The sequence below is a fragment of the Canis lupus genome, chromosome 27 (assembly GCF_048164855.1).
Source record: "Canis lupus baileyi chromosome 27, mCanLup2.hap1, whole genome shotgun sequence".
NCBI classification, from domain to species: Eukaryota; Metazoa; Chordata; class Mammalia; order Carnivora; family Canidae; genus Canis; species Canis lupus.
In genome coordinates, this window is record NC_132864.1 from 15,336,955 (window position 1) to 15,359,064 (window position 22,110).

Genomic DNA, 22,110 nt, shown 5'->3' on the forward strand with positions numbered 1-22,110 from the left:
TCAGTATTTGGCATTTCCAGTAACTTCCCTGTCCTTTTCATCCTGTTTTGGATCAGCTCCTCCCCTTTCACCTTGCTCCTTATAGAAAATTTTCCAGTGTTAAGATGTTCTCTGTCATCTGTGCTTTCAAAGGCAGCCCAAGACTTGGGATGAGCTGGAAATCCACTTAACAACCTTCCAAGCACCCATGAATGGCTTTAGAGGGGCCAGATTTCCTGGGCAGAAGAGCAAGAACAGCAAGTCCAGGATTTTGTTAATGGGGGACAGTTGATATGGAGGCAAGTTTCATTTTTCCATCAATACTGTAGATTGAGCTGGCAGCAAAGAGATTTTTGGAGTTTTATTGAAGTTTTTATTTTTTTCTTTTTTTTTTTTTTTTTTGAAGATTTGATTTATTCATGAGAGACACACAGAGAGAGGCAAAGACATAGATAGGTAGAGGGAGAAGCAGGTTCTCCGCAGGGACCCTGATATGGGGACTCAATCTTAGGACCCTGGAATCACAACCTGAGCCAGAGGCAGATGTTCAACCACTGAGCCACCCAGGTGCCCCAAGGTTTTTCTTAAAAAAAAAAAAAAAAAAAAAAAAGTATAATAAAGCCTGTCAAATTGAGAACTCCCTCTTGATACAGAAAAATTTATACAGAGGGTAATTTTATTTTCCTGGCCATGGTGAAGGCAGGTATTCAGAAATAGTGAGCTACTGGGGCACCTGGGTGGCTCAGTTGGTTGGGCGTTTGCCTTCAGCTCAGGTCATGATTCTGGGGTCCTCAGATCAAACCCTGTGTTAGAGGCTTGATCGAGCCTCTTCTCTCTCTCCTCCCCACTTATACTCTCTCACTGTCTCTGTCTCTCTCAAATAAATAAATAAATAAATAAATAAATAAATAAATAAATAGAAGTAGTCTGCTACCAACCAGTTTTGTGGCTGGGTGCGTCCTCGTCTTTCATATTAATAAGTTTCATCCAGTTGATGTTCTCTATTTATTGACAAAACCAGAAAAAAGTGCTACAGCTAAATATGGCCCCAGGCTGAGGTAGTCTGAAGTTAGGGGAACAAGGAGGGCAGGATTAGAGTGTTTTTTTTTTTTTTTTTCATAATTGGAATCACAAAGATCTGTACTCCCATGTCATACCTTGGCTGGGAGTCCAGGGCTTCAGAGATCTCTGGTGTGACCTCAAAAGCTGTGTGACCTTGGGTAGGTTACACCACCTCTCTGAGCTTCAGCATTATTCTCAGTAAAGTGGCATTGTATCTTTTCTGATGTTTCAGGCTGCTGGACTGGTCCATGGCTCAATTTTCCTACCTAGGTATAGTGCCTGAGAAGTGAGTGAGATCAGGTGACACCTGAAGGACACATTTCTCTAGTTTCTTCTTTTTTTTTTTAATCATCTCAAGAGATGAGAGGAGATGGTATGTGAAAGGAGATATTTGTTGGTCATCAAGCCTTGACTTCTTAGACCCTTAGAATTAATATTATAATTTAAACCTGTATCTTGGGTACAAATTAGGGGCTCAGTTTAACATCCCCCCACAACACACACTACACACACTTCTTGGTAGAAGTGTCCCTCCTTCTCTCTTCAAAGGAGACCATCTTTTTTTTTTTTTTTTAAGTAGACCCCATGCCAAATGTGGGGCTTGAATTCCTGACCCCGAGATCAAAAGTCTCATGCTCTACCAACTGACCCAGCCAGGTGCCCCTCAATGGAGACAATGTTTTATTAAGTGAGCAAGCTCCTGGACACAGATACCTGTGCCTGCCACTTGTTTGGTAACCCGGGTTAAGTGTTTTCCTTCTCCACAAAGAGGCATGATGTCATCTTTTTAGGCTAAATGAGATGACAATAAAAATATTTACTGAGGACTTGCTCTCTGTTTAGCCTTCTGCTAAGCATCACCTAAATATCTAAACATCTAAGAACAGTCCTGTGAGATGGGTACCTGTGTTATCCCCATGTTTCAGGTGGGGAAAACTGAGGCTCAGAAAGATAAAGTAACATTTCAAATCACATAGCAAGTAAGTAGCAAAGTCCCAGCTCTGGGCAGTTTCAAAGCCTGGGCTCTTGTGCCCCCCAAGTTATGTGACCTCCTGATAAATGTCAAGGTTTCAGCTCCATGCCTGTATGTAGTAAGCACCCAGTAAATGTTGGCTGCAGCGACCATGACAACGGTGGTAATGCTTGGGCAACCTTTGCTTGGGGGCAGAGGGACAGAATGTAGGATGGATTTCCTGGCGAGTTCTATCATGGATTCATAAATTTCCATCAGATTTCCAAATGGGAAGTCTCATGCTGAGATGAGCCACATGCAAAGTGCAGCCTTCCCATCTAGAATAAAAGGGATATATTTGTATATACATGCTTACACTTTGGTATCTCAGAAGCCAGGCAGAACATTGTAAAGCAATGTACAATGGCATAAAATATTGTCCCAATTTAATCCATCTATCTAGTGTTCCATCTAATTACTATATTAGAAAAGTCTTCAGACCATGTATTGAACATTATAAATGGGAATAAAATGATTCTGGTAATGGCTTAATAAAACAGGTGAGGTAGCTCCGTCTGTCTGCCTGTATCCTTGGACCATGGCCAGATTGATTTGTCAGGGAAGGAAGAAAAAAAAAGAAAAGAAAAGAAATGGGCTTGTGTTGTTGCACTTTGGAGATTGTCTCCATTAGGGCCCTTTGATTTTATTCCTGTTTTTCCTTATGAGAAGTGGTTATCGGTTCTTTTTGTTAACAGCAAAATATGTAGAACTGATGGAAAAACTGACAGCGGCTGTTTCATATTTTATAAAGCTGCGCCCGGCTTATAATTTGCCGGTTGGGATGAATTGAGGAACTCTGAAACTCCTGGTGAATTTGCAGCTGATGGCTGCAGTCGTGTCTGAGGGCATGTGTAACCATCAGGATTTAGCTGCTCTGAGAAGCTGCAGCTGGGAGAGGTAGAGGTAGAGGGTAGATGGAGACCAGTCAGAGGAGATCTGGGTCTTTTGTGCATCAGATCCTCCTTCCTCTATGTGCCTAGAGAGGTGTTTGCTTTTTCAGAATCTCTGAGGCTTTCTGTATAAATAAAAAAAATGACTTTCCATTCTTCCCTTCCCCAAATGCTCAATGCCTTTGTATTGTGAGTCCCTATTCCCTTTCCTTAAAAGCTGCCATCACTAGTGAGGCTTGACATATCCCTGCCTGATTTGCTCCTGGCTTTGGAGCTGCTATCCAGCAACCAGTGACAGACGGGCCACACTACCCATAGGTGTGTATCCCTCTTCACTTATGAGGCACAGCGCCATGATGAAGGCAAAAACAAAAAAACAAAAAAAAACCCTTCCCCCAAGTGCCGTGAGTTTTTCCAGCCCCACACTCTAATGTCTTGCTCTGAGTAGACTAATACGCGGGTGTCAGAGGTTAAATTCCAGTGCACCAAGAGGGTGCCAGTCCTTCTCAGAGGCCTAGCATTCACACCAGGCGTCATCCACGTTGTCATGGCTACGCGGGCCCAGGACCCCAGAGACAAGAGCGCAGAATTAATGGCAGTCCCGAGTAAAGGATTCCTGTCTTGGTGAGGTTGATGGATTACATTGATGTACCATTTGTCATACTGTAATTGTTCTGGCAAATGTAATACCCACTAGTATAAACATTGTACTGCTTTGCTAATAAAACCCAAAATAGGAAGAGAAAGGATGATACAGTGTTATGCTCACTTAAAGAGACAATGCCTCCTTTGCAAGTTGGAGCCTACTTCTTCTTCCAGAAGCCTCGGTGCCTGATGTCTTCTCCATCAGTGTGCACACATGTGCTAAGCAGCTGTCCAGCACCCGCCATCCCCGCGTGTATGGTATAGGGTGTGTGTACACAGAATACTCTCTTAGTTTTCCCCCCATCAGAATCTCCCACGATTCCTCTTCTTGGAGGTTTCATTCAGTCCGGCTGGGGACTGACTGACTAGTTATTGTTTACAACCTTTTTGAGTCTCGTTGGTTCCTGCCTGACATCTCTGAGGGAGGCTGTTTGTCCAAATTGACTTGGCATTCAAGGCTCTGCTCTAGCATAGCTGCTGCTTCCAAGAGGTCTTCGCCTGACCAACCCACCTTCACTGAGCTCACGTCTCTCCAGCTGTGTGATTCACAGTGAATCTGCCACCACCTCGTACCTGTATTGCCTTATGATCCCTCTCGTCAGATCATGATACGTCCTTGAAGGACTATTCTTATTGGTAATGCACTCAGCTGCAAGTAACTGGAAATTCAGCCAGTGATGCCTTAAATTTATTGGTGTGTGTGTGTGTGTGTGTGTGTGTGTGTGTGTGTGTGTGTTTTAAGAAATTTTATTTTTGGAGCAGTTCCAAATGAGATTCACAGAAAAGTTGAGCAGGAAGTATAGAGAGTTCCCATATAACTTCTGCCCCCACATATGTGTAGTCCCCCCACATCAGCACTCCTCACCAGAGTGGTACATTTGTTACAGTTGATGAACCTGTGTTGGCACATCATCACCCCAAATCCACTTTCCATCAGGTTCACTTTTGGTGTTGTATATTCTGTGTATTTGGACAAATGTATAATGGCATGTGTCTACCATTAGAATTTCATATAGAATATTTTCACTGCCCTAAAAATCTTCTGGGATCTACCTATTTATCTTCCCTCTTCCTAACCCCTGGCAACCCCTGATCTATTTACCATCTCCATGGTTTTGCCTTTCCCAGAATGTGCTATAGTTGGCACTGTACAGTATGCAGGCTTTTCAGATTGGCTTCTTTTACTTGATAATATCCCATTTAGGTTCCTCCATGTCTTTACATGGCTTGATAGCTTATTTCTCTTTAACACTGAACAACATTCCATTGCCTGAGTACAACTGTTTATTTATCCACTCATGAACCACAGGACAGCTTGAGAGTTTGTTTTTCTCAAATGACAAAGTTTACAGATAGGTGACCCTCTGTCTTTCCATTCTGCCATCTTGGCCTCCATCTTTATAGCTGCAAGATGGTGGCTTCTCCTTCCAGTCTCATGTTTGCAGGCCAAGAAGGAGAAAAAGGTAAGGCCAAAGGAACAGAGGGCAAGAGGTTTTCTTCCAGTAAGGACTTTACCTTTTAGGCCAGGAAGTGAAGCCCTCTCCGGGACATCTAATCTTCATCTCATTGTCCAGGACTCTCTCTGGCCACACATAGCTGCACAAGAGGCTGAGAAATTAGACCTTGTAGCTTTTCCATCCTAGTAGAAGGTGGTATGATGGTTGAATTATATCCCCTCAAAATTCATAGGTTGGAGTCCTAACCCCCAGTACTTCAGAATGTGACTATATTTGGAGATGGGTAATTACCTTTACCTTGAAAGGTAGTTCTGTTAAAATAAGATCATTGGGGTGAACCCTAATCCAGTATGACTGGTGTCCTTATAAGAAGAGGCGATTAGGACAAGACGTACATGTTCAGAGGAAAGACCATATGAGGAAAGACAGCTATCTACAAGCCAAAGAGAGAGGTCTCAGAAGAAGCCAACCTGCCAGCACCTTGATCTAAAACTTCCATCCTACAGAATTGCGAGGAAATAATTTTCTGTTATTTAAAGCTACACAGTCTGTGGTACTTTGTTGTGGCAGCCCTAGCAAACAGATGCACATGATAAGGGAGAAAGGGGTTGGAATAGCTTTCAGGTGTGGAGTGGGCAATGTGTAGTGCTTAATTATCTCTTTATCCCGTTTTACATAAAAATAAACAGAATCAGAGTCAGTAACAAGTCCAGTGCTACATGGCAGTCTAGTATAATGGTTAGAGTTTTGTGGGTTTTTTAAAGATTTTATTTATTTATTCATGACACACACACACACACACACACACAGAGGCAGAGACACAGGCAGAGGGAGAAGCAGGCTCCATGCAGGATCATGTCCTGGGCTGAAGGCGGCGCTAAACCCGTGAGCCACCGGGACTGCCCAATGGTCAGAGTTTTGACTGAGATCTCCTGGGATTGAATCCCAGTTCCACCACTAAGTTCTGTGCAACTTTGATAGAATTGCTTCAGTCCCCTGAGCCTCAGTTTCCTCTTCTGTAAAATGGAGGTTGACAATAACTCTGATGTCCCAAGGCTGATATGATAATTATAAATGAGGTGAACTATAGGATATTATCTACAGAGTGCTCAGGTGTAACAACCATTTTATAGGTGCTCACAGAGCTGGAATTGGAACCCAGATCTGTCTGATTCCCAGACTGGCATTCTGCTTCCCTAGGAGGGTGGCCAGATGAGACCAGCACAGAAACGGCTGAGATTTATGTTCCCATGATCCATTCTCACTGTCTCTGTCCCCAGAAAGTGTCCAGAGAGTGCACTCTCTGCCCAGGGAAGCCCCCTCCTCCCTGATACACCAGATATGGAGTGAGGAGCTAAACAGAAGCCTGAAGCCCTCTCATTCTCCCATCTCCAGGATCTAGGTCTTAGAGCCTGGGGGCTCCAACTGCTAGATCATATAGAACCAGGTTTGATAAAAATGAATGATGTGCGCCCTTGGAGCTGAGTGCCTGCAAAGCTGTTGTGAGGATCACCTGGCAGAGAGGGGAAGGCTGCAGCTGCTGGCCTAGAGCAGACCCCTGAGATACTGCAGCCAAAGGTGGAAAAGACTCGGGTAGACATGTCCAGGAAGGTGATCTATCCCGCAGGGCTTGCTAAGTGAGACTTTTGGGTGGTCCAGATCCCCAGACACATGAACTGACTGGTAAGGGGAGATTCTCCATCCAGGACCTGGCCCTTGGCCTGTCCCTAAAAATACTTCCAGTATATTTGGTGCAGCTGTTGTGGAAAATAGTATGGCAGCTCCTCAAACATTATAAATAGAATTACCAAAAAAAAAAAAAAAATAGAATTACCATATAGTCCAGCAATTCCCTTCTGGGTATATATCCAAAAGAATTGAAAGCAGGGATTTGAACAGATACTACACCCACATTCACAGCAGCATTATTTACAATAGCTAAAAGGTAGAAGCCACCCAAGTGTCCATTAACAGATAAGTGGATAAACAATTGTGGTCTTTTCATACAATGGAATATTATTCAGCTTTCAAAAGGAAAGCAGGTGTGACACATGCTATAATATGGATCTTTAAGACCTTAAGCTAAGTGAAATAAGCCAGTCATAAAAGGACAGGTACTGTATGATTCTGCTATAACATACTGTATGATTGATACCCAGAGTAGTCAAGTTCACAGAGGCAGAAAGTAAAATGGTGGTTGCCAGGGACAGGGGAGTTAGTGTTTTATGGGTACACGATTTTAGTGTTGCAAGATAAAAAGTCCTAGAGGTGACTGGTGGTGATGGGTGCACAACTAATGCCATTCAACTATGCACTTAAAAATGGTTGAAATAGTAAATTTTATGTTATGCATATTTTACCATAATAAAAATACTACTGCTTTCATTACTGCTGCTACTACTGATGATACTAGTGATAATAAATGATGCTCTGCTGCATACTTGACACAAATTATCTCGTGAAATCCTTCTGATAATCCTATGTAGATACTGTTAATAAGTAGTTAAAGACATTAACAGTACTGAGATTCAGAGAAGTTAATACATTTGTTCAAGGTCACACAGCTAGCAAATGGCTGAACTGGGTCTTGAACACATGTCCATCTGTCCAAAACCCAGTCTTTCAACCATACCACTCTAGACTTCCCCAGACTTTGATTAAAGCAAGGTTGAACTTGACACTATTGGCATTTTGGGTTGGATAATCTTTCGTTGTGAGAGGCCATCCCAAGCATTGTTGATTGTTTAGTAGCATCCCTGGTCTCCCTCCACTAGATGCCAATAGCTCACACTTCCCACTCCTCAAAGTGAGATGGCCAAAAATGTCTCCAGACATTACCAGATGTCCCCCAGGGGGCAAAATCACCCCCAGTTAGACGTACTGGTTTAACAGGGCCTCCTGGCAACCCAGGGGATATGGAACAGTTGATGTTGCCCTCACCAAGGGAGATTCGCTGGCCTGCAAGTTGTTGCTGTTCACAAGCTTGCAAAAGCCCATATTTTAAAGTCACACAAATGGATGGAAATCAGATCATGCACAAAAGATCATTGGGGCAGGCTGGGGGAGGGAGGCACAGATGCTTTCTTTGCCTATTGAAAAGATTTTTCCACAGGAAAGTCCCCACTGCCCAGATCCCCTCACCCTTAAAATGCCCAGACAGCTTGAAAACATCCCTTTTGGCATAAGGCTGGGCCCACCCTTACTTGTAGCTTGAACAGTGTTCATTTGTAAGATGGTTCATCTTAGCAAAAAAACATCCATGCAGGTCTGTGTAGGTATGTGGTCCACACACATAGTGGAATTGTAACCTTTCAATTAAAGATGTCAGGGTGCTTTATTAGTTGAATAAAGAAGGTGGTAGAATAGGATCCCATTTTTGAGAAACATTCTGCCTATGAATGTACATGTTCGTTCACATGTAGAGAAAAGCCCAGGAGGGTGGGCCCCAGTGTGTCCCATTGGTTTTGTTCACATCTCTATTTCCAGCACTCTGGCACATAGTAGGTGCTAAATCAGGACTGACAAACCAAGTCAGAGTGGAAAGACCAGGCTGTCAAACTTTCTTCTTCGTGTGCTTCTTTGTCATTTGAATTTTTTTCTAATGAGCGTGTAGTCACTTGATGACTAAAGGGGAAAAAACTTGCCCCAAGCCCCCAAAGAAAGGAAATTAAAAAAAGAAGAAGAAGAAGAAGAAGAAGAAGAAGAAGAAGAAGAAGAAGAAGAAGAAGAAGAAAAGAAGAAGAAGAACAACAACAACAACAACCATGCCTTGAATTTGCCCAGCTCTTCTCTTCCTTCTGCAGAGTTTAAAACTCACGTGCCCAACTGGCCTCAGCCATGGAAAGAAGCAGGGTTTGTGCTTCATGGTCCTTGTTTGGTCACGCATTGATAATATTGGACTCCTGAAGTTAGTCGCTTCTTACTTCTGCTTTGGTTTTTCCCTTGGGCTTTTGAAGTGGGGGTGGGGGTGGGGAACCAACAGGCGGTGGGTGTCGACAGGAAGGCAGTTAGAGGAGTTGGGCCCTGGAAGATGCAGTTTTACTACCACTCCAGGTGGGAGGTAGACGGCAGGACCAAGTGACTTCCTGGTGGAGAGGGAGCTTCCATTCTTGTGACTTCTTTCTCTGTGGTTTTGAAATCCTTCCAGAGCTGCCCAAGCACTGAGAGAAGCTTGGGGGCATGTGGAGGTCAGAGAGGAAAAACAGGGACTAGACTTTGGAGAGGGGGAGCAAGTTTCAGGACCACAAAGAAGTAGGGGCATGTCATCTTTTTTTTTTTTTTTTTTTTTCGGTATAGAGAAGGGAGAAGAAATACCCTCAGCCTCAGCCTTCTGATTTCTGAATATTCCAAAGGCCTTTTTGAGTTTGTACAATTGCATCTCAGATGTTTTTGTTTTTTGAAGTTTACAACTGACCCAATTCGTAGAAAAAGATAAACACCCTTCCTATGTTTGGAGTCATATGTAATTTTTATCTCTTGACCTTTAAATGTAAGCAGCAGTAAAATGAAGAACTATTGCAGTCATTTAACACTCTGGCTGTACTAACTGGTTCCTGCCTGAGAACCGTGGTTTTAAATTGGCTAATGCAGAATACTTGCAGAGCTAATAATAATTCAGATTACTCCTGTCAGCTATTCCGGTTTCATGGGTAATTTAGTAGTTGAATAAATTTTTAAAAAAATTCATTCGTTACCATGCACTGTTATGAATCAGTAGATGGTTTACCATTGGCAGCAGTAACTGTAAGAAGATTTAAATTGCTACTGAAAAGGATTTGAGTGAAGGTAATGTTTTATAATGTTCTAAGCCATATGCACTACTTTCAGGCCTCATCAGTTTTACATTGATTCCTAGTGAAGTGTTTAATTGCATCATGAATGCAATATAATTCAGTTCTTTCTGCTAATATGGTATATATCTCAAAGTGATATACAGCACTGACAGGGAGAATTCGCAGTTTCGTCCGGATTTGGGAGGGCAGTGAGAATTGGGCGCCTACTGGATGCATGGAGAGCAGGCGGCAGAGGGGGAAGCTGTAGCCTAGTGCTATCTTGCTAAGACTGGGTTGGGGGCTGTCATAAATGTGTGTGGGGAAGGGTAGGCTGTGCTGTCACAAGCCCTCAATGCTGACGGCCAGCCAGAGACGGGTCTGGTATTATAGGCCTTCCCTCGGAGGGCAGGGAGATCTCTTAGCTGGCTGAGATGTCACAGAAGGCTGGCCAGGCCTGCTCTCGTCATCAGGTGCTCATGGATCTTGCCTGGCTCTCTCATTGGCCATTTCTAAGTGGTTATCAAGAATTGGGCTTTCTATTGCCATTTGTTTCATTTTTTTTCATTTAATATTTACTAAGCACCTAAAGAAATGGCAGTGGAAGAGTGGGCGGTAGGCAGCTTGTCAGAGCTGGGGACAAAACCCTCTTTTGCTTTTTATTCTCTGCATCCCATGAAGCAGCCCAAGGTATAGGGATATTCTTGCTGGGGTGGGCTGCTGAATTCTGTTTTAAGAGGCATCTCTGCCTGCCATCCTTCCAAATTGCAGTGTGTGAAAGCAAAACTCATTCTTTCTGGCATTTGTTCATTTATTCACTCACTCACCTGTTCAGTAAATTCATCCATCCAGGCACTGTTCTAGCTTCTGGGGATATAGTGGACAGATACTCCTGCCCTCATGAAGCTTCTATTCTAGTAGGGACAGAGAGACCATAAGCAGGTATATAATTAAGAACACAATAGCCTCAGATATATCAATGACTGTCTTCCAGTGGGATCCACTTGGTACGTTGGTTCTGGATTTTTTCCAGTATGTCTCACTGCACTCACTTGCTTAGGCCGCTCAGCACCACAGACCAAGTGGCTTCAATAACAGAAATTTATTTTCTTGCAGTTCTGGAGTTTGAGATCAAAGTGTCAGCAGCATTGGGTTCTTCTGAGGGCTCTCTCCTTGGCAGTTCTATTCTCCTTCTATGCATGTCTAATGTCCAGATTTCCCCCCTTTTATAAGGACACCGGTCATATTGGAATAGAGACCTCATTTTAACTTGATTGCCTCTGTAAAGACCCTGTCTCCAAATATCCAACTAAGATCACATTCTGAAGTAGTGAGGGTGAAGACTCCAACATAGGAATTTTGGAGGACACAATTCCAGTCCATAACACTGTGTAGTGTAGAGAGCGAGAGTACGCACGCATGTATGTATGTGTGTGTGGCAGGGTGGATGGGGGTTCTCAGGGAAGAGAACAAGGAAACAGTGCTAACTGTGCTCTAATCAGAAGGCTTTCTGTCAACCCCTATGAATGATGTGAAAGTCAGATTGCTTGTCATGTCAATTCCTTCTCCAGCAGGACCTTAAAATCAGAGTTCATGCATTTTCAGATATCTGATTGTTGTGCAGCCACAAAGCAGAAGCCCAGGACCTGGGGTTTCCCCCGCCCCCGCCTCCCCCCGCTTGGCGCCTCGATGTAATCAGAGCCTCCTTTTTATCCCTACTCTTGAGGAAGGCCAGCCAGGCCACCTTTTTGATCATTGTAACCTTGGCGCAGAAGAATAATTTATCCATGCCCCCGGACGAGGAAATTGCAAAATATTATTTATGAAGGTGAGCCGACACGTCGTAATTCTGGCCCTGCATTTCTGGATGTGGCTGGCCAGGATGGGGAAATGTGGGTGATGTTTGATAATAAAATGGGACAGTGTACCCAAGAGATGGAGGTGTGAGAGGAACGAGGAGCCTGGCATCTCACAAAAGAGATTTTAAGGAAGGAGAGTTGTTCTAGATACTGACCCCAACTGTCCTTCCATGGCCTCCCAGGTCAGAAGTGGGATCCGATATCCCAGATCCCCCAGCATTCGGGATATAGAGAGACTGGTGTGAGAGGGGCTGTTGAACAGCCCTTTGGGTAGAGAAAGGTAGGGGGAATCTTTTGAGGATTATAGCCTTGGTTGTGGGAACTTGGAAGGTGTGTAGTAAAGTGGTCCCTGGCTTTGGAGCTGGCCAGCCTTGAGTTTGAGTCCTGGCTCCGATGCTTCCTTCATAGTTTGTGACATTGAGCAAGTTAGGTCACTTTTATGAACCTCAGTTTGCTCATCTGTACAATGGGATTAATAATCAGTCAATCCAAGAGTTGCTGTAAGAGTAGCATTGAGATAATGCAGGTAAAGTGTAATTGTCTGTTCAGGTGGCTTGACTCCTTACCTAGAAGCAATAGGGTGAGTAATGAAGAATGTAGCTCTGAAGCCAGAGAGCCTGGCTGGCATCCCCACTCTTAGACCTTAGACCAGTCACTTCATCTCTCTGAACCCCCATTTTCTTCCTCTGTCAAATGGGCGTAAAAAAGGTTGCAATTACATAGGGCCCTCTTGAGGGTTGAATGAATGAATGGAAGGAAAGCGTTTAACAGTGCCTGCCCCATAGGTAATGCCCAGTAAATGTTGGCCATTAATGTAAGTTCATTGGACACAATTCTTGGCAGTCTTCCTTCTGAGAAGCTGTTCCCAACCTTGACTCGGATTTAGAGGCAGCCTGTCTCCCATCTGCCAATGCTGTCCTGTCGAACAACATGCTTAATTTAAAAATCCAAATGGATTGCATTCTTTATGTTTTGAAAAATTCTTCTGAGCATCAAGAAGTGCCCCCTTAAGGGGGCAGAATGTATGTTCCCTGGGGGAACCACTCCAGCATCTGTCCACCATAGGGGAGATAGCAGACTCCAGCAGACCCCAGCATCTCTGACTGCCCAACTCACAAAGTGGATGTAGCAACTCCTAAAACCAGCACGACTCTCAGGCATCAGCCATGGAAAGTTCAGCCCAGTAAATGTTTTGCAGCTTCTCAGCAATTTGGGGTTCTACCGAATTAGCGTTTGGTATTGAATTAGTATTCATTTTCTCTAATATGATATAAAAGTATAATCACATTAGAGACTTTTATAGCATATTAGATTATACATTTGGAACACGTCCCCGCCTGAAGCAGCTTTAGGGGGGAAAAAAAGCCCCACCAACAACAATAACAAGCAAACCGTCTTCCACCCTGGCTCACAAGCCTGGGCTTTTCCAGCTGGGCTGCAGCAACCTGGATAGAAAATTCTCTGCTCTCTGCCTCCTGGTCCCTACAGAGAAAGAATTTTCATTCCACTGCCTTGATTTGTGAAGCATTGAATTTAAGACCTTAATAGTCGTTCCAAATGAATGTTTCTTTAATCCCGGGGCAGAAACGCAGGCTGTGGTTGAGATGTAATTAATAGCACTAATTACTCTTCTTTCCCTCCATCCACTTTTCCTCCTGCCAGCATCCCGGTTCCCCAAGAAACCTGGCAGAAATACCAGAAATGTTCACCTTTTGCTCCACAATGTCCCTGGGCAGGGAAACCAGAACTCACCCCAATAATGGCTCCCTGTTTAGGAATGTTTTTCCTCTGCTTCCTAATGGTTCCTCTAGTTCTGGGACTCCTGTGCCTTCCAGAAGTTTTATTTATTTATTTGAGAGAGAGAGAGAAAGAGTACAAGGAGGTGAGGGGTACGGGGGAGAAGCAGATTTCTCGCTAAGCAGGGAGCCTGACATAGGTCTCAATCCTGGGACTCCAGGATCATGACCTGAGCTGAAGGCACCCAGGGGCTGAGTCACCCAGGGGCTCCGTCTTCCAAAAGGTTAGATTTTTGAGAACCTGTTTGCAGCCATCATGGTGACTCAACCAATTGTGAAGGATAATATCCTAAGGAGGTAGCAGCACATGGCCTGACTTACCTGAGCATCTTTCTCTGCAGTGCAGCCTCACTGATGCATTGGTCTTAACACAGATGAAGTTCCTCCCAGACTTGGCAAGGTGCCTATCATCAGACACCCAAGCTGAGGGATCCCATCAGCAGCCCTGTTGGGCCCAAAACTTAGCCTCACCATACCATTTTCCACTACAAAGAATAAAGGATTAAATTTCCCTGTACGTATAATGAAAACAACTAAGCTGGTCAGGAGGGCTGGACGTGATTTATTTATACATTGCCAAATTCTCAAATAATTGCAGTTGGGTAGACTTGCCCAGATAAGCTTTGAATATAGGTTGCATCTTGCATGCGAACTTTGACGATTCAGCAGTAGCTTCCTGGAATGTCACATGGAGAAGGATTCTTAGACCACATTCTGGATCAGCAAAAGAGTCCCATTCAGTCTATAAACATTTGATGTGCTAGGCACTGCTCTAGGCACTAGGGTCACTGCCTCAAGCTGGACAGCTAAAATCCCTCCCCAAAAGGAATTCACATTCCAGCTGGAAGAAGCTGACAGTAGATACCAATAAGGCCAGGTCATTCAGGACTTGAGCATAGGAGAGAGTTGTCATCCTATTCTAATTGCAATGGGAAACCATGGGAGGATTTTCAGTAGGGAGGCACCAGGATCTGGTTATGTTTAAAAAGTCAAAGCTTTTTTTTTTTTAAAGATTTTTTATTTATTTATTCATAGAGATGCAGAGAGAGAGAGAGAGAGAGGCAGAGACACAGGCAGAGGGAGAAGCAGGCTCCATGCAGGGAGCCTGACGTGGGACTCGATCCAGGGTCTCCAGGATCACGCCCTGGGCTGCAGGCGGCGCTAAACCGCTGCGCCACCGGGGCTGCCCTTTTTTTTTTTTTTTTAAGACACTTGGAGAAAGGAGGCAGAGGGGGAAGCTAGAAGGTCATTCAAGGTTTGTTTAGGTGTCTGAGCTGAGCAAGGAATGGTGGGTGATGGAGGTTGGGCAGCAGTTGATTCGATTCAAGCTCTACTGTAGAGATCCAGATGACTGAATTCATCAGTAGTTGGATTGCAGGGTAGGAGTGGGCAATCCATTAGTAATGTCTGCCACTGGCATGCAAGGTGGCAGTGGCCACTTAAATGCTATATATTTGCCATCTCTACCCTTTAAGTCATTTTTAGCTGGTGAAGGGAGCTGGAGAGGATGAAAGGGCTACTCAGGGGTAGTAATTTGTGGCTTTAGTAACAGCTAACAACTAACAAATATTCCAGGAGGTGCATTTGAAGGGAAATATTCACTGGCTGTCCATGCAGACACTGTGGGAGACTGGGGCAGGGGGGTAAGGTACCACACTGTCTCAACCTGAGATTGTCCAGAAATCAGTCAGGCAGATGGGACCTTCAAAAGACCAAATCCCTGTAGAGGTGTGCCAAGGACCAACATGATTCCAAAGAGACACAATCAAGGAGGTTCAAAGAAAAGAGGCTAGACAGACAGACATCAGTGGAACAGGTTCATAGGAAAACAGTGTTTCATTCTCTCAGGTGAAAACAGAGGATCAGAGACAATCCTCTGTTCTCTCCACCCTACAAATAGGAAGGACTCAGCAGTGTTCTTCTTCTCCTCCTCTTCTTCCTCCCCTACTCCTTCCTCCTGATCCTTCTTCTTTTATAAACCTCTGTCTTCTCTAAGAAGATCATACACTTGGAGATAGTTGTCATGTGATTGGGCAAGGTGAAAAGTCAGCTTGGCATTGGGCAGAGAACTAGACTTTGGGAGGGAAGAGCCACTTTAAAGGCCTGGAGCACTCACACGATGATGTGGCAAGACTGAGGTCTGGGAGACCCATAATCTCATTACAAGAAATTTGTAAATCCTTCAGGGTAAGGGAAATATTGTGAGATAATGATATTGAACAGGGCTATATGTGTTATATGTAACTTTCTATCTATCAATCTATCTATCTATCTATGAGAGACAGAGAGAGAGAGAGGCAGAGACACAGGCAGAGGGAGAAGCAGGCTTCATGCCGGGAGCCCGATGCGTGACTTGATCCCAGGACTCCAGGACTCCAGGATCATGCCCTGGGCCAAAGACGGGCGCTAAACTGCTGAGCCACCCAGGAATCCCCTATAAGTTTCTATTTAAAAGAAACGGTATGAGGACAAACTTTGTGATTATAGGCCAATCTCTTCCACATTCATTCCTGTGAAGAGTCTAGGAAAAATTGTCAAACTGCAGTCTCTGTCCTTATGCCCTCGATTCTCAGAGCTGACCCTGGACAAACTTAGTTTCCTTCATTGGCACACAGGCTGGCCATGAAGATAGAGGGCACAGGAAATGGGACCCACATGAGGCCTTCACCCCAGCTCCTTCCCCTTAGGCCTGGGAGAGCCATACAGGTCTGGACCTTTTACTCCTACCAGAAAAAACATTGACAACACCCACAAGTGCAGCCCCCTTATTAAAATAGAAGAGAGAGACCGCCTGGGTGGCTCAGCAGTTGAGTATCTGCCTTTAGCTCAGGGAGTGATCCTGGAGCCCCAGGATCAAGTCCCACATCAGGCTTCCTGCATGGAGTACGCTTCTCCCTCTGCCTGTGTCTCTGTCTCTCTCTCTGTGTCTCATGAATAAACAAATAAAATCTTAAAAAAATAAAATAGAAAAGAGATTAGGGGATTACTCCTTCCTTCAATACTTACAAAGTGCCTACTGTATGCTGAGCGCGTAAACAAAAGAAAAATGGTCTCTCTGGTGTAAACAGTCTCAGAGGCGGTCTGGGGAGTCCAGTGAGAAGCACATAAACTAATAGGATAAAAGAATCAAATTGTGATCCTACAAAGCAAATCTACAATGTCCAATGGTAGAGCATCAGGAGAAGGGAGTTATTAAATGGATCATGAAATATAAGGAAAGAGGTGTGTGTGTCTTGGTGTGAGGTGTGATTCAGTGTCTGGGTAGTGTGGGATATGTCTGCGTGCATGTGTTTTTATCTCTGTGTCTGGGTGTGTGCTTCTTTACCTCTGTGAATATCTGCGTGTCTGGGTTTGTGTGTGTGTCTGCATGTGCACAAGTGTGTGGCTTGTTTCAGGGAGGGTTGCTGCAGATCTCAGAGCTTGTGTAACCAGAGCCATTGAGGGTTGGAGGTGCAGGGGGAGAACAAGGCTACAGCTGGCTATATAGGCCTCCTTAGCTACAAGGGGCTCTGGGTTTTTGACTTAGTACCCACAGAACTGACAACGGGGTACAAAGAGAAGTAATGCCATCTGACAGCATTTTGGGGGATCACTCTGAAACAGCATTATGGAGGTAAGCAGGTAGCCAGGAGGAGGCTGGTTAGGGGTGGTGAGCAGTTTGGGCTTCACTAATCATGGAGCTGATGGGGCTCACTGATGGATGATGTAATGTGACAGAATGGAGTGAATTGGAAATGCCTCCCAGGCTCCTGGCCTGAGCATCTGGATGGATGTGTACCACCTTTTCTTGAGATGGGGAAGATGCTGGGAGAAAGAGTAGGGAGCAAGCAGGAGTACAGGGTTCCCTCTTGGCCATAGGAGATCTGAGATGGCCTCCCAGAGGAATTATCATGTCTACAGAGGATGTGCCATTGGCACTCAGAGTCCAGTGGGCTGGACATAAGAGACCTGGTCCGGGCCCCTAGACGACTTGGCCCCATCTAGGGACCGGGCAGACCACCTTTCCCTGGCTCTGAGGCCCTTAGCAGAGCACTGAAGGCCCCCCTATCAGTTATCTTAGCACAGCCCTGGGGGCACTGATCCAAGAAAACCATTAGAAGGATGTCTGCTCTAGGGACCTGGCCCCAAACCTCAGTAGCAGAGAGCTGTGTGGAGGAGCCGGGGTTTTTGCAGGGCTGGCTCCCCCATCATCAGGGCCCTAGGGCACTGGATCACCTCCCCAGGGACTGGGACAGGCTTCCCAGAGGCTAGTTCACATTACCCTTAGCTCAGAAAGTAAAGGTACATTGCATTGTTAAGACAATCATTTCTTGCATACCTTGGTTGAAGGTAGACTTTGAAAGCTAAAACTGATCCTTTTGTAGTTCATAAGTGTGATGATTGGGTGTTCTTGCATTTGTGTAATATGTGCCTCCCTCAGATCTTGTTATAACCTCGGCACATTACCCATCTGATATAAATAAGTAAGTGCTAAGCATTTTACTATATCAGTCCTAACCACCCATAAGCTGAGTTAATCCTTACAGCAACCCCAAAAGGCAAGTTCTGCATTGATTCCATTATACAGATCAGGAAACTGAGGCCCAGCAAAGTAGTGGTTACACAACAGTGTAGTATAGACAAGGTTTGAAAGTAAGCCAGTCTGACTGCAAAACCTGTTCAAATGCTATGCCAAATGCTTAGTGTAAGTTATCTCTTAAAGTCACAGATACCCTTCAGTGGGCTGGCATCTGAGGGCAGGGGATGTTACCATTGCACCCATTTTACAGAAAGTTAAAGTGAGGCTCAGAAAGAGGAAACACTTCTGTAGCTGTAGCTCAGTGTCCCAAAGCTGTTAAGTTCAACACCAGAATTTGAACCCAAGACTGCAAGAAGCCATGCTTCCCTCCACTGTCAGTAAAGGTCTTTATCCCCACAGTCCAAAGCCTCCCGATGACCCGCTGAGGGCAGGAGAGGAGACTCATTCCTTGGGGCTGTGCCAGAAGCTTCCTGGGCAAGGCTTTATAAATTACTGAGAAATATCAGAGGTCCATGGGCTCCTCAGAATTCTGTGGTGGGACCTGGTGAGACCCCATCTCAAAATAGGTGGGTTTATCTCTGGAGTTCCCACCTGGAGCCCTCAGTGAGCAAAGGCTGCAGCTCATGTTGGACTCAAGTGTTATTAAAGCCCCTACTTCTGGGACACGAAGTCTCAGCCAGCTCCTGGGGATTCAGGCCATTCTGCCCAGTGGGAAACCCCAGTGGTTCCTTGGGACAGTTCTTTCCATAAGAGCACTGATGGGGCAGCGCTAAATAGCTCACAAGCAGTGGGAGCGCTGTGTGGGATTCACCATTTGTTTTAGCATTTATACTTGAGAAAATACACATCCCTCTGTGTGTGTGTGTGTGTGTGTGTGTGTGTGTATGTGTTTCTTGAACTAGTCGTTGGAAAATCACACCCTGATTTAGAAAAACCTACTTACTGAAGCTTCCAGAAGACCCTTGTTCGATTAGCAGAGCTGTTAAGAGTGTGGGATTTGGGGTCATGCTGTTGAATTCAAAACCCAGCTTTCCTGCTTACTGGCTGCCTGACCTTGAGCTTGACTACTCCTAACCTCTTCAGGTTTTAGTTTTCCCACCTCAATGCATTGTTTTAAGAAACGAACAAATGCCTAGAACTGTATCTGGTATATACTGCGTACTCAGTTTATGTTAGCTAAGTGTTGTTGTTGTTATTGCAGTCTAAAATAGGTTTTTCTGGAAATGGGCAGATAGTAAACATTTACGCTTTATTATGGGCCACATGGTTTCTGTTCCAACTACTCCTCTCTGTCATTGTAACAGGAAAGCAACCATGGACAATATGTACATTGCATGGATGTGAATGTGTTCCAATAAAACTTCCCTGTGGCTCATATATGAACATGACGGGGAGGAAAGTCCTTCTTCCTCTGGAAGAATGTGACCCTGGGGCTGCCAGCAGCTATGTTCCCCAAATTACTAGGGAAGCCAACCATGGTGAGAGAAAAGGAGGACAGCTCAGAGGGAAACAGAGCCAAGAGAGAGAAGTCAAACCCTGCCAATCTTGTTTGAGCTGTCGGATCTAGCCATGCCTGAAGCTACTCCTGCATTGTTCAGATATGTGAACAACAGTTTCCCTTTTATGCTTAAGCTACTTCGAGTTGGGATTCTGCTGCTTACAACCAAGAATCCTGAATTATATAAGCCTCTCCCTTCATGTTTCACTGTCCCAGTCAGGTATAACTAACTGCCTACCCACTTGCCTGCCACGGTCAAATTCATGATACTACTCAAGAATATATTTTTGTCCCAAATATATAACTTCCTTTCCCTGTGGGGGTTTAAATAGTTTCATTCTCAAGGTTGCATAATTTTTAGCAGGTAGGTGACTTCATTTCAATGGACCTCAGTCCTCTCCTGTAAAATGAAGTTAATCACTGGACCTATTGCACTAAAAGAATTAATGTTTATAAAGTGCTTGGAACAGTCCCTCACACATGCTAAGTACTACCTAAGTGTCTGCTGTTATTACTACCTGGAAACAGAGCTCACAGACTAAGGCGTTTTCCTGACAAATAAAGGAGACCATCTGGCAGGGATTGGGTCTTTCCATATTCCTAGCACCAGCTTAGGCCTGGTCTTGAGTGGGCACTTGGTATTTGTTGAGTAGGAGTGAGTACAAGATGAGGCAGTCACAGAAAGTGACTGTGAGAGACCCACATGGATTGGGGCTAACTCTGAGGTGTTTGTGATTAGGAGTCAAGCTATAATTGCTTCAGGGATTTATAAAACCTTGAGACACAGAAATGTTATGGGGCCCATAAGCAACTTAGGGATTGAGTGTTTGGGATTTAGACTTTAGCTACTTACGGTGTGGTCCACCATGGACTAGTGGCATTGCCATCACCTGAATGCCTGTTTAGAAATGCAGAGACTTGGCCCCACACTGGACCTCTGGAGTCAGAATCTGCATTTCCACAAGATCTTGGGTGATTCTTGTGCACATTAAAATTTGAGAAGTGAAGAGGATATGCAGATGCTGCAGACATGGCCCCTATGTCTTGAGGGACTATTTGTGGAGGTGAGGACGTGGGGGATGTGGGCCTATCAACTGTTTCATTAGGAAACAGGCTAGCTTCCACCCTTTGGCCCAGACGCACCACTGGTCCAGTAAGTAGAATCTGACATTTCCACACAATGGTTTGAGAAAACTGCCCCCACTAGAAAGGTGCCCATCTTCACTTACTAAAAGTAAAATGAAACTAAAGTGATATTTTGTGATTCCTTGTCTCTCCCTTTTCCAGTCTCTTATTATAGGCTTGCTAACTCTATGGAAGCATTAAAAGCACATCAGTGGTATCTAGCTCACGATATCGTATATGATATGATTTCTTTTTCCTGATCCTCTTTTATCAACTGAAATCCTGATGAGGTATAGATGACTTTTCAAAACTCTTATAAAGATGTCTGAGTCTCTGGGGTGGGGAAGTTATGGCTGGGGAGAAGGGTTGTGGTGTGGCAGGTGGGACAGCAGGAGGGTCTGCAGAACCAGACCAGAAAGACCTGTCCAGGAAAGTGGCCTCTAGTTTGAACATAAGTGGGCACGGGTTTGGGAGGGAGAATACACACTACCACCTGTCTTTACCAAAGAATTGTTGTGCTAACGAGGGCTGGGGACTAGGCCAAGTGTAGAGAGCAGGAACTTTGAAATCCACACAGACCTGGATTCAGATCCTAGTGCTGCTGCAGCTTGCTCACTGTGCAATCTCAGGTGATGGAATCTCTGTCCCTGAGCCTTGCTATCCTGGTCTAGAAAGTGGAGCTAAGATAGCACTGATCTTACAGGGACGTGGAGTCAGTTAATTGCAGTGGTGATCAGAGCTGGCTGACAAGAAAGGGCTGTTAGCTTCCTTCCCATCCCCAGGTGTACTGTGACATCACAGTGGAAGCTAGAAGGTGACCATGGTGGGGAGAGTTTATACCACAGAAATGGTATACATTGGAACTCCACCATTTCTTTCAGAGAACTGATTGTTAAGCATTTACCAGCACACCACTGATTAAATGATAAGATGTATTTAAATTGCCATGCCCAAAGCTTTGTAGTAGTGGTTACTGAGTACTGTATTACTATTATATTAATTATAGGACCATGATATTACTAGTATTATATGAAGTAGTTTTCATGATGAGACCTGCCATGTGTTGGCTCTGCCATTTGTTTTAACTGCTTGGAGGCCTTTTCTACAAATCCTGTGGTTGGTAGCCCCATTCTAGATAGCTGAGATTGTTAGCTGAGTTCCAGATAGATGAAGTATCTTAGAGCTACCCCCAAGTGAACATTGATTGAGCATGGACTAAATGCCAGCTGTTGGGAAAGCACTTTTCATATATGATTTCATGTAATCCACCTAACAACTCTGTGAGGCAGGAACTGTTAAGAACCCCATTGTGTGGACACAAATGGGGCTCAGAGGGGATCCCTGGGTGGCACAGCGGTTTGGCGCCTGCCTTTGGCCCGGGGCGCGGTCCTGGAGACCCGGGATCGAGTCCTGCGTCGGGCTCCCGGTGCATGGAGCCTGCTTCTCCCTCTGCCTGTGTCTCTGCCTCTCTCCCTCTCTCTCTGTTGTGTGACTATCAT

The 22,110-nt window shown here is 44.8% G+C and overlaps 1 protein-coding gene, 1 long non-coding RNA gene and 1 other non-coding gene across 18 annotated transcripts in view; 2 read left to right on the forward strand and 1 right to left on the reverse strand.

Moving 5' to 3' along the window:
- CUX2 (cut like homeobox 2) overlaps window positions 1-22,110 on the forward strand; it is a 282,802-nt gene that overhangs the window by 113,938 nt on the left and 146,754 nt on the right. The gene's annotated exons all lie outside the window — the stretch shown is intronic.
- LOC140619303 (uncharacterized) lies at window positions 14,012-21,388 on the reverse strand. The gene is made up of 3 exons (XR_012019205.1): window positions 21,191-21,388; window positions 16,476-16,578; window positions 14,012-14,145 (listed from the first exon to the last, which is right to left on the reverse strand). It is a non-coding gene; the product is annotated as an uncharacterized lncRNA (long non-coding RNA).
- LOC140619877 (small nucleolar RNA U13) lies at window positions 17,822-17,925 on the forward strand. Its single transcript, XR_012019682.1, has one exon. It is a non-coding gene; the product is annotated as a small nucleolar RNA U13 (small nucleolar RNA).